Source organism: Oryctolagus cuniculus, chromosome 5 (genome assembly GCF_051225735.1).
Source record: "Oryctolagus cuniculus isolate XC-2025 breed Fujian yellow rabbit chromosome 5, ASM5122573v1, whole genome shotgun sequence".
Classification (NCBI taxonomy): domain Eukaryota; kingdom Metazoa; phylum Chordata; class Mammalia; order Lagomorpha; family Leporidae; genus Oryctolagus; species Oryctolagus cuniculus.
In genome coordinates this window covers 12,704,270-12,721,278 of record NC_142871.1, presented here as the reverse complement: position 1 = coordinate 12,721,278, position 17,009 = coordinate 12,704,270, and the positions used below count along the sequence as shown (strand labels likewise).

Here is a 17,009-nt window from a genome sequence, read left to right as displayed (position 1 = left end):
ATGCCCTGCAGTAGAAGGGCGGGGTCACAGAGCAGGCATCTGGGCAGTTCCTACAATTGCTGTCAGTATTTTTATTTCCTTGCTGGCTACTGAGATTAAGCATCGTTTTATATATCTATCAGCTATTTAGATGTCTTTTCTTTCTTTTTTGAAAAAAAAAATATTTGTTTGAAGGGCAAGAAGGAGGGAGGAAGAGAGAGAGAGAGAGAGAGAGAGAGAGAGAGAGAGAGATTTCATTGCTGGTGCATTCCCCAAATGATTGCAACAGCCAGGACAGACACCATGAGCCTGGGGCTCCATCGAGGTCTCTCACGGGAGGACAGGGACTGGAGCACTTGAGTCATCATTGCTGCCTCCCAGGGTGCACATTAGCAGGAAGTCAGATTGGAAGTTCAGGAGCTGGGACCCAAACCCCGAGGCTTGGATACAGCTTACAGGTGTCCCAAGCGGCGTCTTGACTTCTGAGCCAAATGTGTGCCCTGGGTATCTTCTTTTCAACAGTAAGCCACTCCAATCATTTTAAGGTGCAGTGGCTGATGTTTTCCCGAATTGATTTGTCAGTTATGTGCATGGTCTGGATGCCAGACCCGCTCTGCACAGGGTTACTGCACACCTCTTCTCTCTGGCTATCTCGGTTGCTGGGTGGCTCACAGATGTCTGTAGGGGGAGAGGAAGCTGACTGCTGGGCTACCCTCTCCTCAGGAATTCTGGCCCAAAGCTTGGTGTCTGGGTTAACTCACTGATGACTTTCGAATGGATGCATTGTGTGTGCTTCATGTCCAGGCTGTGGTTTTACCCAGATTCCCTCCTAGATTTTTGCATCATAGGGAGGCTCACCATCTCCAGAAACACAGCTTCGTGAACGAGGCTGTGTTTGGAGCATTTCCTAGGGAACCACAGGAGAGAGAGGCCTGTGTGGCATCCTCAGGACAGGCACACGCATCTCCTTCCCCAGGTTGCCGCTAAGGGGAGGGAACTGGGAAAAGGAGAAGACAAGAGGGGTCCAGACCATTGCTCTGTGGGGTTCTGTCTTACCTTGGCCTCATTCCCCACAAGGGAGACAAAATAAATGAGAGAGAAGTTTGGGGATCCCAAAGAAATATCCCTCAGGGCTACTCCTGTGGGACGATGGGCCTCTCTGGGAAGCCTCCATCCCATGGAGCAGGAGACTGTAAAAAGAAGGAGAAAGGGAAATAAGCCAGTGCTGGGTAGAGAGCCACAAGGCATCTCTCAAGCATACCCCAACAAGTGCTATGGGGGGGCTCTATACCCTGCCCATTCTCCAGAGTGAGCCTGGGAGAGGCAGAGGCCTCCCCAGGGAGACAAAGTTCCCTGTGGGGACTGGTGACACCGCATTGCTATGAAGACCATGGTTAAGCAGGATGGACCTCAGGCAGGACTGGGACACAGCCGCCAATCAGACATCAGCTGGCTGTGCCCTGGTTCTTTTTTTTTTTGACAGGCAGAGTGGACAGTGAGAGAGAGACAGAGAGAAAGGTCTTCCTTTTGCTGTTGGTTCACCCTCCAATGGCCACCGCTGCAAGCGCGCTGCGGCCGGTGCTTCGCACTGATCCGAAGGCAGGAGCCAGGTGCTTCTCCTGGTCTCCCATGGGGTGCAGGGCCCAAGCACTTGGGCCATCCTCCACTGCACTCCCTGGCCACAGCAGAGAGCTGGCCTGGAAGAGGGGCAACCGGGACAGAATCTGGTGCCCCGACCGGGACTAGAACCTGGTGTGCCGGCGCTGCAAGGCGGAGGATTAGCCTAGTGAGCCTCGGCGCCGGCCCTGCCCTGGTTCTTAAGAACACTTCCCCCACCCTACACCCAGCCTCCTCCTAGAGAGAAGAGGAGAAGAAGTGGGATTTGCAGGAGGGAAGGTAATGCTGAACTGATAGATGGGTGTCTAAAAGAGATGAGTTTTCAACTAGAAGGAATGAAATCCTTTGGTGGTGATACCGAGTATCCCTCTGTGCTAATGACTTGGGTTGTGTCTGCCCATGGGATCTGCTGACGTCCTGACCTTTAGAACCTGCAGATGAGGCCTTATTTGGAAATAGGGTCTTGGCAGATGTAATCAAGTTAAAATAAGGTCTTCAAGGCGGGCCCTAACCCACTATGATTGGTGTGGTGGAGGACAATGTACTGTGCCTGCAGAGGCAGAGACCGTGGGACGTGTCCCTGAACGAAGGAACGCCAGGGATGGCAGCAGCCCCCGGAAGCTAGGAGAATGGCATATACAACAGGTTCTCCCATGGAGCCTCAGTGGGGCAGGGCCCAGCTGACTCCTTGGTTTTGGACTTGTAGCCTCCAAAACAATGTGAGACAATGAGTTTCCATTCCTTTAAAGCACCCGTTACTGCAGCCCTAGGAAGCTAACACAACTACTGAGTGAGTGGCTGGCACTGTGGCAAAGTGGGTAAAGCCACTGCCTGGAGTGCTGGTATCCCATATGGGTGCTGGTTCGAGTCCCGGTAGCTCCACTTCCAATCCAGCTCTCTGCTATGGCCTGGGAGAGCAGTGGAAGATGGCCCAAGTCCTTGGCCCTTGCACCCACGTGGGAGACCCAGAAGAAGCTCCTGGCTCCTGGCTTCAGATCAGGGCAGCTCCGGCTGTTGCAGCCGTCTGGGGAGTGAACCAGTAGATGGAAGATCTCTCTCTCTCTCTCTCTCTCTTGTTCTCTCTCTCGCTCTCTCTCCATCTCCTCTCTCTGTGTAACTCTGACTTTCAAATAAATAAATAAAATCTGAAAAAAAAAAAAAAAACACAACAACCCAGACTACTGACTGGGAATGGGAGCTGGTGGGCAAAGTTGAATTTAATTAGGGAAAAAGAAAGCCAATTGCATTTGTGTCTTTTGCAACAATTTATGTTAAACTTCGCTTTGGATGTGCATTTTTCTCCAAGAGCCTTTGGATCGCGGTGACTCCCTGTCTGCAGTGTGCTACCCACCTCTCTCCATCTGGGGATTTTCCCAGCTCAGGACTACACAGGCACAACGGTTTTACGCACACCAGGGCGGCCAACATTGGGAGACATTTGCTTTGCTGGTTCTGGTTATGTTAAGCTAGCTGAAACTGGCTTGAGTCAGAATCCACACTGACTGAGGAAGTAGACACAGCTTGTAACCATGTGTACTTTGCTGTAAGAAAAATAACTCAGGCCAAGGTCTCCCCAGGAAGGAAACTGCTAAAATGACTCCATGCCGTTTCAGTACTTGTGCATATAAACGGGTGTCGTCAGGGACGTGCTGTTGGGGTGACGGAAGGGCTCCAGGGACCTCCTCCTTGATTAACTCACTTTTCTTGCTTCTGACGGTATCTGAGATTCCATCTCGCATCTTCGGTTCTCAAAGGCTTTGTCGGCTTTTCAATTAAAGCACAGATATCCCCTGAGAAAGTTCACAGCTGAAGCTCCTAACAACCACCTGCAGGTGCTGATTGTGTGACTTCCAGTCTGGGACCCAGAGCAGACCTGAGGATGTAACGAGGCAGGCTTGGGCTGTCTTCCCAATTCGGTCTAGGGCGAGGTCATCATCCTCATCATCATCAACAGCCAAGACTCAGTCAACATCCAAGTAGTAACAATGATAATGAACCTGGAAATCTTGAAGGGCGTTCGCGAGTAAGATGAGGAGCTCTGTCTTTCCCATGTGATTGACAGGGCCTCTGCACGCTGGAATCAGCCGGCCACTAGCTCTGTGACCGTGGGCAGGCTGCAAGTGAGATACCTCACCCAGGAAACTGAGCCAATGGCACAGAGTAAACACTCAGTAAATGTTAATGTAATAGCCATCCAGGGATTTTCTCTCCCCCCTTTAATATGTAGTTGAATTTCTTCGTGCAGTACCAGTTGTGTGCTGATGCTGTGTTGTCTGCATTGTGACGTAGAGTTCTACGGCTAACATGAATTCAGGGATCAGTCCATCGGGAAGCACACAGGGCTCTGCACTGGGCAGAGGCCACACTGTGCCAGGGTCCTGTGTGCTTTGGATTTGCAAATAAGCTAAAGTAGAGCAAGGCATCAGGGCAACAGAAATTCTTTAACAGCTTTTGCTTGATATAACACTAGTGCTTCACACATATTAACTCTGGGGTAGGCATTTGCATAGTGGTAGGGATGTCGTTTGAGACACTCCACTTCCAATCCAGTTTCTTGTTGGCATGCACCCTAGGAAGCAGCAGGTGATGGCTCAAGTAATTGGGTCTCTGCCACCTATATAGGAAACCTGGATTGAGTTTCCAAGCCTGGCTTCTGCTTGGTCCAGTCCTGGATGTTGTAGGCTTTTGGGGAGTGAATCAGTGAATGGAAGATCTCTTGCTTACTCACTCTCTCTCTCTCGCTCGCTGTTTCTCTGTCACTCTACCTTTCAAATAAATAAAAATAGATAAAACTTTAAAAACATAAATATTAACTCATTTCATCCCCGTTTGATTCCATTGGGGAAATTTGATCATCACGCCTGTTTTATAATACAGTAAACCGAGGCATGTAGAGTTATTTCCTTGAAATATCAAAGCCTGTATTTAAAAAAAATTAATTTAATTAAACTTATTTGAAAGGCACAGACACACACATACACAAGATAGACAGAGACAGCAGATAGATATCTTTGTACTGGTTCACTCCCCAAATGCCTGAAAGAGCCAGGGCTGGGTCAGGCGGGAGCCAGAAGCCAGGAGCTCAGTTCAGGTCTCACCTATGAGTGCAAGGAGCACAGCACCACCACCTGCTGCCTCCCATGGCGCACATTAGCAGGAAGCCAGAGGCAGAAGCAGAGCCAGGATTTGAACCCAGGCAGGAACTCTGATGTGGGAGGTGACCATCCCGAACCCCAAGCCGGGATTTAAACTGAACATCACAACTCTGGTGTCAGGACTGTCATCCACATAGACTTCACTTTCCATTGCATTTACAATCGCTGTCATACGAATGAATGTGTGAGGGTCGGAGCATCATAGACACTTCCTGGTGCAGTCACAGGTGGATGGATGACAGAGTGACACGGCCAAGCAAGAAGGGGGATGGGGAACCTCTGGTGACGGCGCAGCATTTTCAGGAGCACAGAGAAGAACTGGTTAGGGCAACAGTTCCTAATCCCAGGTAGCTCTGGCCTCACAGTGGAGAAGCTCCACCCACAGTGGAGAAGCTGGGCAGCAGGAGGTGCCCCAGAAGGGTTGCCAAGGCTGCTCCCAGATGGACGAGGGGAGGGAGGGTTTCAGAACCTGGTTATGTCCAACGTGGAAACAGAGGAGCCGGAAGTGACCGATACGGGAAGAAAAGGGATAAGAGATTTGAGCTCCTGGAACAAAGCATTCAGTTGGCGCATGGCAAAGTGGGGCTTTGCAACACACGTCTATGCAGCAGCGAGAGATGAAGGTGCTCTCCGGAGGAGCCTGTGGTGTAGCCGGGCCTGGGGCGGTCACAAAGACCTCATGCATTTGTGACCTTTCGTCTGGTGGGGGAGGGGGCAGGGGTTGACGTGAGGGAACTACTAATCATCAGGCCACAGAAGCACGGAGCTGGCTCCACCTGAACAGAGCCTGGAAGCTGTTCCCCATCTCTTCAGGTCCAAGGTTGCAGGGGGAGACCTGGAGTTGGCTGCCATTGCTTGGGCAGAACAGTAAGAGTGGGGCTGGAGAGGCAGCAGGAGACTGGAGACCACAGGACTTTGGGTACGAAGGGTTAGGAGAACTCTAGGGTGGCTCCAAGCAACATGGAAGATGGCGATGCCATGGAGCAGGGGACAGGAGAGAGTGGGAGGAAGTCTGAAGACAGATGGAGCCCAGCCCTGCAAGGACAGGCAGGCAGGGCTGTGGGAAACCATGCAACCTTAGGGTTGGGGGATTTTCATTTATTTATTTATTTTGACAGGCAGAGTGGACAGTGAGAGAGAGAGAGACAGAGAGAAAGGTCTTCCTTTTGCTGTTGGTTCACCCTCCAATGGCTGCCGCGGCCGGCGCACTGCGCTGATCTGATGGCAGGAGCCAGGTGCTTCTCCTGGTCTCCCATGGGGTGCAGGGCCCAAGCACTTGGGCCATCCTCCACTGCACTCCCAGGCCATAGCAGAGAGCTGGCCTGGAAGGAGGGCAACCGGGACAGAATCTGGCGCCCCGACCAGGACTAGAACCCGGTGTGCCGGCACTGCTAGATGGAGGATTAGCCTATTGAGCCGCGGCACCGGCCCATTTATTTATTTTTTAATCATCCCCCACTTGTAAGTATTTTTGTACTGTTGCACTGGAGATAAATCAGGAGACAAATTAACTTTCTGAAAGGGTAGCAGGTGGCAAAGAGGCTTGCGGGTCGGGGGGCCGCGCGGCTCACGGAACACTAAGATTCACACCTATGGCCGCTTGTGCATTTTCTTATTTTTAGTATGAGGGGTAGGCTTTCGAGCTAACAGCAAGTCAGCCTCTCAGCCATTGACCTTGTCTTTTGGGGAGACACCAGTGTGCCTCCAGTCCTCTCTGGGATGACGTTTCTCATGACCTCACCGCAGCCAGGGGAAGATGGGGATCTCAGCCACCCCTCCCTGCTCCAGCAGGTAAACTCTTCGGGTTCCTGGCTGAGCGAGTAGCAACAGGACAAGTTTCAGCTGCCTCGGTGTTGGTTTGCCAGTGATTAATAACAGGAATAATCTTAAATTTCAAGTTCAGGTAGGATTCCTCCCAAATCCTCCTGGTTATGGAAAGCTGTGCTTTAAGAACGTTATTTTCTTTTGTAATATTTGTATTTATTTATTTGAAAGGCAGAGTGACAAAGAAGGAGAAAGAGAGAGAGAGAGAGAGAGAGAGAGAGAGAGAGAGAACCTTCCATCGCCTGGTTCACTCCCTAAATAGCTACAACAGCCAGGTCCAGATCAGACCAAAACCAGGAGCTTAGAATTCCATCCAGGTCTCCCACATGGGTGGCAGGGGCCCAAGAACTTGGGTCATCCTCTGCTGCCTTCCCAGGCACCTTAGCAAGGAGCTGGAGTGGCCAGGCCAGAGCTCCTTTGGGGCGCCGGCATTGCAGGCAGCAGCTTAACCATTTTCTAACACGCTTGATTGGTGGACTGAAGCTGTTGAACTGGATTGCAAAGGGCTCCACAGGTTCTACGACAGCACCGCCCTTGGCTATGAGCGTCTAGGGGCACACGATGGATAGAGACGGCTGGCAGCAGCAGGAGAGGAGGGAAGCAGCTCCCTTAACTGAGCACCTATTTAGTGTCTCCTTCCCACACGGCTGGTGGCAAGCCGGCTGCCTGTTTAATGAGGGGATTCCGCACGGGACAGGGTGTGCTGAGTGTCACCTCCCACCATGACAAGGAGGACTCAGAGGCGTCCCCCCCCACCTCATCCTGGGAGGGGGAGCTTGGCAGGAGTGAAGGGCACAGATTATTCCAGAGACAGAAGGAGCAGCTAACAACTATGCCTTCTGTCTTTCCCTTTAAAAAAAAAATGGTAAAAGAGAAATGTTTTACACATTCTTGATGCAATAGCAGGGGAGAACTGGGAGCAGAAAGATTTTGATGATCCTGTAACTCAAGAGCCACTGCAGGTGTCAACGGTCGCATCACCCTAATGGAGAAAAGAATGTTTTGCTGTCAAAAGCATTTTCAATTGTTCTTAAAAGATTTATTTATTTATTTATTTGAAGGTCTGGGTTACACACAGAGAGAAGGAGAGGTAGACAGAGAGAGAGGTCTTCCATCTGCTGGTTCACTCCCCAATTGGCGGCACCGGCCGCAGTCGCCCTGATCCAAAGCCAGAAGCCAGGAGCTTCTTCCGGTCTCCCACGTGGGTGCAGGGGCCCAAGGACTTGTGCCATCTTCCAACTGCCTTCCCAGGCCTTAGCAGAGAGCTGGATTTGAAGTGGAGCAGCCGGGACTCAAACCGGCACCCATATGGGATGCCGGCACTGCTGGCGGTGGCTTTACCCGCTCTGACACAGTGCCCACTCCCATTTTCAATTATTTTTACAGAATACTGCGTTTTATAGTGCTGTGACACAAATCTAACCTGAGAGTCAATCCTTTGGAAGTAATCTAATTTAAAAGCTTGAATTTGGATTTTTAAAATGCATAGCTGGGGGCCGGCGCTGTGGCATAGTGGGTAGAGCTGCCACCTGCAGTGCTAGCATCCTATATGAGTGCCGGTTCAAGTCCCAGCTGCTCCTCTTCTGATCCAGCTCTCTGCTATGGCCTGGGAAAGCAGTAGAAGATGGCCCAAGTCCTTGGGCGCCTGCACCTGCATGGGAGACCCGGAAGAAGCTCCTGGCTCCTGGCTTTGGATCAGGGCAGCTCTGGCCATTGCGGCCATCTGAGGAGTGATTTGGTGGATGGAAGACCTCTCTCTCTGTCTCTCCCTCCCACTCTCTGTAACTCTGACTTTCAAATAAATAAAAGCTTAAAAAAAGAATGTATGAAACCAAGAGGAAATTGACAATCATAAATTTGGGTCAAGGTCAGTTTTTAGCTCATTTAAAACCTTATCTTCGACCTAGAATCCCCCACATAACAAACATCCCCCATTACAATGCTTTTTGAGGAAGTCATAAAGCTCCCCGCGCTCCTCTTCAGTCCCTCACCTTCACACCCAATCAGACTTTACGGCTCTTTCACATGGATGGAAACTGCTGCTTCTACCATCTTGGCTGAAGTCCATTCTGTAGGTAGGTAAATTTCAAGAACGACTTCCCTTCTGAAGAGCTCGTCTGCACGCCAGGCGGCCCCACACCAATGGCCCTCAACTGCAAACGCGGCTCAACTTCTCCTTGTCGGGGAGCGAAAATCCACCTGCTTCTCTTCCCCCAGAACTGTGACATGCAAACTCCAAGCCCGGCACTTGCAGCAAGACAGGAGAAGGCGGAGAAGTCTACGGGGTTGAGGGCAGAGCATAAACAATGAGCCCTAAGTGGAAGGGCTTGGGAGGGAGACGGGGGATTCAGAAGAGTCCATACAGAGACTTCATGAAGTCCAAGTTTAATGGGATGAGGGAATTGGAAAAAGAGGAACCCACGGGCACTAAGGGAAATTTGAGAGAGAAGCATGCTCATATTTTGCAAGGTTTGCATCTCACAGTAAGTATGGTTTCAGTGAATATGTTTCCTTTTTTTGACAGGCAGAGTTAGACAGTGAGAGAGAGAGACAGGGAGAAAGGTCTTCCTTCTGTTGGTTCACCCCCCCCCTCCCAAATGGCCTCTACGGCCGGCGTGCTGTGCCAATCCGAAGGCGGGAGCCAGATGCTTCCTCCTGGTCTCCCATGTGGGTGCAGGGCCCAAGCACTTGGGCCATCCTCCACTGCCTTCCGGGCCACAGCAGAGAGCTGGACTGGAAGAGGAGCAACCGGGACAAAATCCGGCGCCCGGACCGGGTCTAGAACCCTATGTGCCGGCGCCACAGGCGGAGGATTAGCCTAGTGAGCTGTGGCACCGGCCCAAATATGTTTCCTATACGGAGGGCTCCAGTGAAAATAAATGCCGACAATGCACTGACTGGGTGAGCAAGAATTGATGGAACATCTTTACCATATTTAGTACAGGAGTAGGCGCTTACTTTTGGTTCAGACAGTATTAAGGTTTAAGTTTTTGGATATGTTTATCAGGCTAATACTGTAATTGAAGAATGATGTGATGCAGCAGGTTAAGCCACCACCTGCAGCACCGGTATCCAATGTGGGTGCTGGTTCAAGTCCGGGCTGCACTGCTTCTGATCCAGTCCCCTGCTAATGCACCTGGGAAAGCAGTGGAAGGTGGCCCAAGAGCTTGGGCCTTCACCCACATGGGAGCCCTGGTGGAGTTCCGAGCTCCTGGCTTTGGCCTGGCCCTGCCCTGGCCATTGTGGCCATCTGGGGAGTGAATCAGCAGATAGAAGGTCTTGCTCTCTCTCTCTATTACTCTTTCAAATTAATCTGAAGCCAGGAGCAAGGAGCTTCTTCTGACTCTCTCATGTGGGTGCAGGGGCTCAAGGAGTTAAGACATCTTCTGCTGCTTTCCCAGGTGCATTAGCAGGGAACTGGATCAAAAGTGGAGCAGCTGGGACTCAAACCGGCATTCATATAGGATGCTGGTATTGCAGGTAGCAGCTTAACCTACTATGCCACAGTGCCCGCCCTGATAGAAGATCTTTATCTCTCTTTGTCTCCATCTCTCTCTGTAACTCTGCCTTGAATACATAAATCTTAAAAAAAAAAAAAAATTTAGGGCCGGCGCCGTGGCTTACTAGGCTAATCCTCCACCTTGCGGCGCCAGCACACCGGGTTCTAGTTCCGGTCGGGGTGCCGGATTCTGTCCCGGTTGCCCCTCTTCCAGGCCAGCTCTCTGCTGTGGCCCGGGAGTGCAGTGGAGGATGGCCCAAGTGCTTGGGCCCTGCACCCCATGGGAGACCGGGAGAAACACCTGGCTCCTGCCATCGGATCAGCGCGGTGTGCCGGCTGCAGCGCGCCGGCCGCAGCGGCCATTGGAGGGTGAACCAACGGCAAAAAGGAAGACCTTTCTCTCTGTCTCTCTCTCTCACTGTCCACTCTGCCTGTCAAAAAAAAATTTTTTTAGAATAACATCAGTTTGATCAACTTAGAACAATCGATGTCAAAGGTAATTTATTCAGGGTCACGAGGTGTCTGTGTAGGTTACACAGGGCCCAGGCTTGTGCATAAGTCTCTTAGGTCTCCTCGCCAACCCCACTTCAAAGTGTAAGAGCGGCATGCTCCCCAGGGGGCATGAGGGGCCACCATCTCTTCTTTGGTGACACCTGGAAATGCTTCCTGGCCCAGGGATGGAGCAGTGAGGGGACTGGCCCTGGCCAGGGAAGAGTCTCTGTGGCATTAGCAAAGCGTTTGGAGCTAGAATCTTGAGCAATTGTCAAAACAAAACACAGACCTTTTATCATGGTGCAGTACTCCTACCCGCTGGCCTTCCATTTTCCAGTACGCCTTCAAAAATACATAAAATAGACTCTCATAGCTTGTTGGAGGGAAGAAAAAGGAGTAAAATCAATCCAAGAGAAAGAAAAGCAAAGCTTTGCATTCACACTGAGCTACACGCCCCACACACATGCAAACAATTTGAGAGCAATGGCAAGCAGATCAAGTTTGGGGCAGAAAAGCAGCTTTTTGGAATTGCACTCGAGCCTGCCTCCTTCTTCCTTTCAGGGATCTGAGAAACGCCAGGAAGTGAGTGAATCATGCGAGCGCCGAGCAGCCAACCGAAAAGACCCATCCGTGTTTGGCCAAGTGATCTCCAGAAAGGAGAAATGTGGGCCGGCGCCGCGGCTCACTAGGCTAATCCTCCGCCTAGCGGCGCCGGCACACCGGGTTCTAGTCCCGGTTGGGGCGCCGGATTCTGTCCCGGTTGCCCCTCTTCCAGGCCAGCCCTCTGCTGTGGCCAGGGAGTGCAGTGGAGGATGGCCCAGGTGCTTGGGCCCTGCACCCCATGGGAGACCAGGAAAAGCACCTGGCTCCTGGCTCCTGCCATCGGATCAGCAAGGTGCGCCGGCCGCAGCGCGCCGGCCGCGGCGGCCATTGGAGGGTGAACCAACGGCAAAGGAAGACCTTTCTCTCTGTCTCTCTCTCTCACTGTCCACTCTGCCTGTCAAAAAAAAAAAAAAAAAAAAAGAAAGGAGAAATGTGGCTTTCTTGGAAACAATGCTGCCTAAACATCCCGGCTTCCCCCAGCCAGCCTGCCCCACCGGCAGAATGAGCTACCTGTGTTGGAGAGGTGGCTGGACCCCACGTGGTGCAGCCCCAGTCTGTGCCCTACCTCCCAGGGGGCCGCAAGGGAGACTGGGTGTTAGCCTTAGTGTCACAGGCAGTAAGTAGCAGAGACGCCTGTAGTAGAAGGAATCGGGGCTGGTTCTGGTCTGCAAACACACTGGCAAACTGCACTGGCGCTCCAGGGAGATGGGGATTAGATGCAGCAGTTTCTTACAGGATGGCTCCTGGGCGGAGGTGCGCGTCTCGTGCCCTTTCCGTAGCCGTTCTCTGCCTGGGCAGAGGCTGAGTTTGCACAGCGGGAAGGCTCTCTTCCTTCAGGAGCTGCGAAACAAAGACAAGACACCACGAAGCCTCCCCAGCAGAATCTTCCAGGCGGGAGAGAGGTGTGTGCAGGGAGCTCTCTGAGGCAGGGCACCGGGGAAGGAGGGCTCGCGTGGCGAAGCCGACGGCTCAGTGTCTGCTACAGCCGTCCAGTGAGATACTGCCAGGTGCTGGGAAGGCTTGGAAACAGCGTCCCGTTCTACAACCACTGCTAGGCACCTCCTGAGCGCCGGGAACATACTGGGGTCCCCGGGGATGGGGAGGCAAACCGGGCACAAGCCCTTCCCTCGGGACGTTTCGCGATGAGTCATCTGAAGACCCTGCGGTGTGGGCTGCAGCTAAGACTGCTGTTCTTGAACTTGTGAGAAAAGAAGATACTGTGGCTGAGGACTTTGCAAACCTTCATAGCAAGAAGTGAGCGGATGATGTAAGCTGGATGCCTTTCTTTTCTTTTTAAATATTTATTTATTTGAAAGGCAGAGTGACAGAGAGACATACAGAGATCGTCCATCGGCTGGTCTACTCCCCACATGGCCACCACAGCTAGAGCTTGGCCAGGCTGAAGCCAGAAGCCAGGAACTCCATCCTGGTCTCCCACGTGGGTGGCAGGGGCCCAAGCACTTGGCCTTCTCTGGGCACATTAGCAGGGAGTTGGATTGGAAGCAGAGCAGCCAGATTCGAACCAGCACTCTGATAGGGGATACTGGCACTGCAGTGGGGGCTTAACCAGCTGTGCCACAACGCTGGCCCTGGGCTGCCTCTAAGCCTGCATGCTGCCTTTCTCTTTGCCAGGGTGGACGCAGGAGCTCAAGGGGCCTTTGGTGTTTCTACAGGCAAGCCACACTGTTGGGGGAGAATGGCACTCCCACTTAGCTTCCTCCCGGTCCCCCGGCTCCCAGGCCCGTCCCTCTCAGGGCCTCTTGCTAACAGGCTTCTGTCTCTCCTTCCTCTGCAGTCTCTACCCCAGCACTTGAGGCAGCCCCCTGCCTCCCATTCTTTCTTCAGCCCACTTAGCTCCCTTCCGGTCGACATCTCTGCATTCACTCTCTACCCTGAGCACCAGCTTCACGTTTTAGGCTCTTCCCAAATGTGTTCTTCTGTTTGTTAAGATTTATTTATTAATTGAAAGTCAGAGTTAGAGAGAGGGAGACACACACAGAATCTTCCATCCTCTGGTTCATTCCCCAAGGGGCTGCAGCAGCCAGGGAAGAGCCAGCCTGAAGCCAGCACCCAGGGGCTTCGTCTGGGTCTTCCAAGTGGGTGGCAGGGGAGCAAGCACTGGGCCATCTTTCCCCAGGCCACTAACAGGGAGTTGGATCAGAAGCAGAGCAGCTGGGACACAAACCGGCACCCTATGGGATGCTGGCTTCTCAGGCAGTGGCTAGACCTGCTCCACCACAATGCCAGCTCCCAGATGTATTCTTAGAATATGCCCTCGGCCTCTTCTCTGGTCTCCAGCCAGACTGGGGCTCTGGACCCTTCAGAGGGCTCTCACTCGTCGCAGGGTAAAAACCCCAAGTCCTCACCGTGCCACTGTGCCCACACACGCTGGGCTCTTCCTCTCTGGTCCCCAGTCGCTTCCTTCAAGCGGACCCAGCTCCTTCCCACGGCAGAGCCTCAATTCCTTGGTGGAACAGTTCAGCTCAGCTGGTCACTCAGAGCTCAGCTCAAAGGCTGCTTCCTGCGGGGTCCCTGGGAGCTGTGGCAACTCCTTACGTGGGCTGAGCGTCGTGCGTGGGAAAATCCAAAACGTTCTGAGCGCTGTCCTGACTTCACCAGTGGAGAATTCCACGCCTGACCTCACGTGACAGGTCGCAGTCAAAACTCAGGTGCACTAAAAAGAGCGTATGTGGTTACCTTCAGGCTATGCAAATGAAGTATACAGGAAACAGAAATGAATTCTGTGTTGAGACTTGGGCCCCACCCCTCAAGATATATCATTGTGTATAGGAAAAATATTTAACAATCTGAAATCTGAAACACTTCCGGACCCAAACAATACAGAGAAGGGATCCCCAACCTGTGTTCTCTCTGTGTCTTCAGAGAATTCGTGAGACATAACAACCAGAAGGTTTGTTTCCTGTCTGGCTTCCTTGGTCTGTTGTGAACACACAGATGATCCCACTACAGCTTACAACTGAGCCAAGACACCCCACAAAGGCATTAACAAGTGAGCAAGTCTGGATCCTGGGTGCCAAATGTCTCTTCTACCGTAATATGAATGTTAATTTGCATCTCTGCCAATTATTTCTCATGTCACGGACAGCGACTAACATTGAGGAAGAGGAGAAATGCACTTGTTTCTCTGCTCAGCCTGGACTTGGGTAGGGGACACAGTGACAGTGTCATCTGTGGGGAGCTCAGGCTAAGGCGGGCTGAGCAGCAGGGAGCCCGGTGGCTCTTTTGCATCTTCAGTTGCTTGAACGTTGTTCCTTTTCCTTCGTTCCCATACCTTCTGTCCAATTCTGTTGTATCGTGGCCAGAGCCGTGCTGTGAAGAACTGGGAGAGGAGGCATGGGTGCCCCCAGCTGAGGTGAGGGTGGTGGGGAGACATGCATAGTGCAGCAACTCACAGTCAAGGGAGTGGTGGTCAGGGACTCCATCAGTGGCTATCTGAAAGGACAAGTGTCCAGACAGGGCGAGGTCTGCAGAAATGTTGGGGTTCACAGGGGAGACCCAGAAGAAGCTCCTGGCTTCAGATCGGTGCAGCTCCGGCCATTGTGGCCAACTGGGGAGTGAACCACTGGATGGAAGAACAAACTCTCTCTCTCTCTCCCTCCCTCCTTCCCTTATTCTGTGTAACTCTTTTAAATAAATCTTTAAAAAAATGTTGGGGTTCATCTGGAGTGTGCAGGAAGCCCTGGGAGGGGTCACTGGGCAATGCCTGGGCTTTCTATGGCATGCTGGTTATCAACCTGTTGCCTCTCAGGTCCAAGTTCACCCTTTTGGCTTCCCTGTAAGAATGAACCTGGGCCCTGCCCACTGGCTTACTGGTGAGCTTTGCTAGCAGCCAGCAGCAGAGAGGCCTTGCCTGAGGACAGAGTTTTGCTTCCTGGTTGCCTGCTCCGGCTCCACGTGCTCCTGCAGGGGGTGCAGTTTCTCCAGGACCCTCCCCCAGGACCCCGCCCTCGCAGGGGTGCCTCCTTGTGAATGGCTTTCCCCATACCTAAGAGTAGATTTCCAGGGGCACATCTCTATCTGACTTATCGGTCATTTACTGTGCTATGGCTGTGCCCTCCCTAACAGGCTGGGTCTCAGTCCCTGGGGTTGGAGTGGGGGCTGGAAGGAAGAGGCTAACCCATGGGTGCCCCATCTCAGCCCTGAGGGTAGCGGCTGCTGCTTAGATCCTTATACCTGCTACTCCCTTTATTTGTGAATTCTCTTTACCTCTTATTAGTTAATCCCTTGTTACTCAAAGTCCTGTTACAGTGAATACATCCATAAAGCTTGCACCACTTCAGTTGTTAGACTCTCTTGATCCACTCGAGGTGCAGGATTAGACTCTGGTAACTTGACCATCCAGGGAAGGTGAGTCTATAAGGCTGGGGGATATGAAGCCATCTTGGTTTATGTACCCAACATTTTTTAAAGTTTGTGATAGTCACCCTTGGTATCCAAAGGAGACTGGTCCCAGGAGCTCCTGCAGATCAGATATGAAAACGTTTTAGATACCTTGCATCTAAGCTACACTGTCTTCCTGTCCACTTTAGGTCACCTCTGGATTTCGTAAATACCCAGCGTAAACGTGATGTAAAGAGCTGTTAGAGTGCGTTGTTTAGGAATAATGACAAGAAAAAGTCACTCTGTGTTCAGTACAGACACACTTCTTTTTCCAGTATTTTCATCTTACAGGTGGTTGAATCTCTGGACGCAGAACCAGTGGATAGTGGGAGCCCACTGTATTTATTTTTTTAAAAATTTATTTATTTGAAAGAGTTACAGAGAGAGAGGAGAGGCAGAGAGAGAGAGAGGTCTTCTGTCCGCTGGTTCTCTCCCCAGATGGCTGCAAGGGCCGGAGCTGCACTGGATCCGAAGCCAGGAGCCAGGAGCTTCTTCCAGGTCTCCCACGTGGGAGACCTACTACTGCTTTCCCAGACCATAGCAGAGTGCTGGATCAGAAGTGGAGCAGCGGGGACTCGAACTGATGTCCCTATGGGATGCCGACACTGCAGGCCGCAGCTTTACCCGCTATGCCACAGCACTGCTCCCCCCCCCCCCCCCCACTGAATTCACTTTTACAGCCAGAAAAAAAAATTTTTTTTTAAAAACGGTGTGGAAAATGCAATACACTAAGCAGGAAAAATAAACACAAAACTCAGGGAAGGAAGTTTGCTGCAGAAGCAAGTAAGAGGCCGAGGCGGGGAGCTCCCAGGCGGTGTCGATAATTAAACAACGGAGTCTGGAGTCGGGGGAGTGCAGTGGCCCGGCCTTCCCCAGGCGGGGCCCCAGGTGTAGACGCTGAGACGGGCCGGGCACCCGAGGTTCCATGCGCACAGAGCCCGTGGGGCTGGAGGGCGGAGGGTGTGCCGTGGGAAAGCTTGCTCTGGTCTTGCAGACCCGCCGTGCGCCCGCGCTCCGCAGTCCGGCGCGCGTGGCTCCTACGGCCACACTTCCCGATGGGCGGCTGCCGGATCCAGGGCCCCCTAACTGGTTGTGCCTGCACCGGGCATCTCGGACCGCGTCGGGCTGGGGCCAGCTTTGCCCAGGGGCCGGCTCTCTCCGTGCCTTCGGCGCCACGACCAAGGAAAATCCAGCACGCACCTCCCCTTCCCTCTCCTCCTCCGGGCTGGGGCAGCCTGCGCGCCTGCCTCTCCCCGTCCCCAGCCTCGCCGCCTCCGGGGCCCCCGGTGCAGCGCGCGACACCTCCGTCGGGGAAGCCCCAGCGCTCCAGGGCGCCCCCGGCCTACAGCCCTCCCCGGGACACCGGCCCCTGCCCGCTGCAGGTCAGGGCTCCCGGCGGACGTCGCCTCTCCCGTAGGCACGGGGCAGCGGGTGCACAC

General features: G+C 52.8%; 1 protein-coding gene and 1 long non-coding RNA gene across 2 annotated transcripts in view; one reads left to right on the top strand and one right to left on the bottom strand.

The window, feature by feature from the left end:
- Nucleotides 1-11,604, top strand: part of SCAF8 (SR-related CTD associated factor 8) — a 292,087-nt gene extending 280,483 nt beyond the window's left edge. The window contains exon 23 of the transcript XR_007923153.3: nucleotides 11,128-11,604. The gene's annotated coding sequence lies outside the window, so the exon portion shown is untranslated. The remainder of the gene's footprint in view (nucleotides 1-11,127) is intronic.
- Nucleotides 11,233-17,009, bottom strand: part of LOC149126414 (uncharacterized) — a 37,399-nt gene continuing 31,622 nt past the window's right edge. The window contains exon 2 of the long non-coding RNA XR_016233618.1: nucleotides 11,233-16,159. This is a non-coding gene — a long non-coding RNA (uncharacterized LOC149126414). The remainder of the gene's footprint in view (nucleotides 16,160-17,009) is intronic.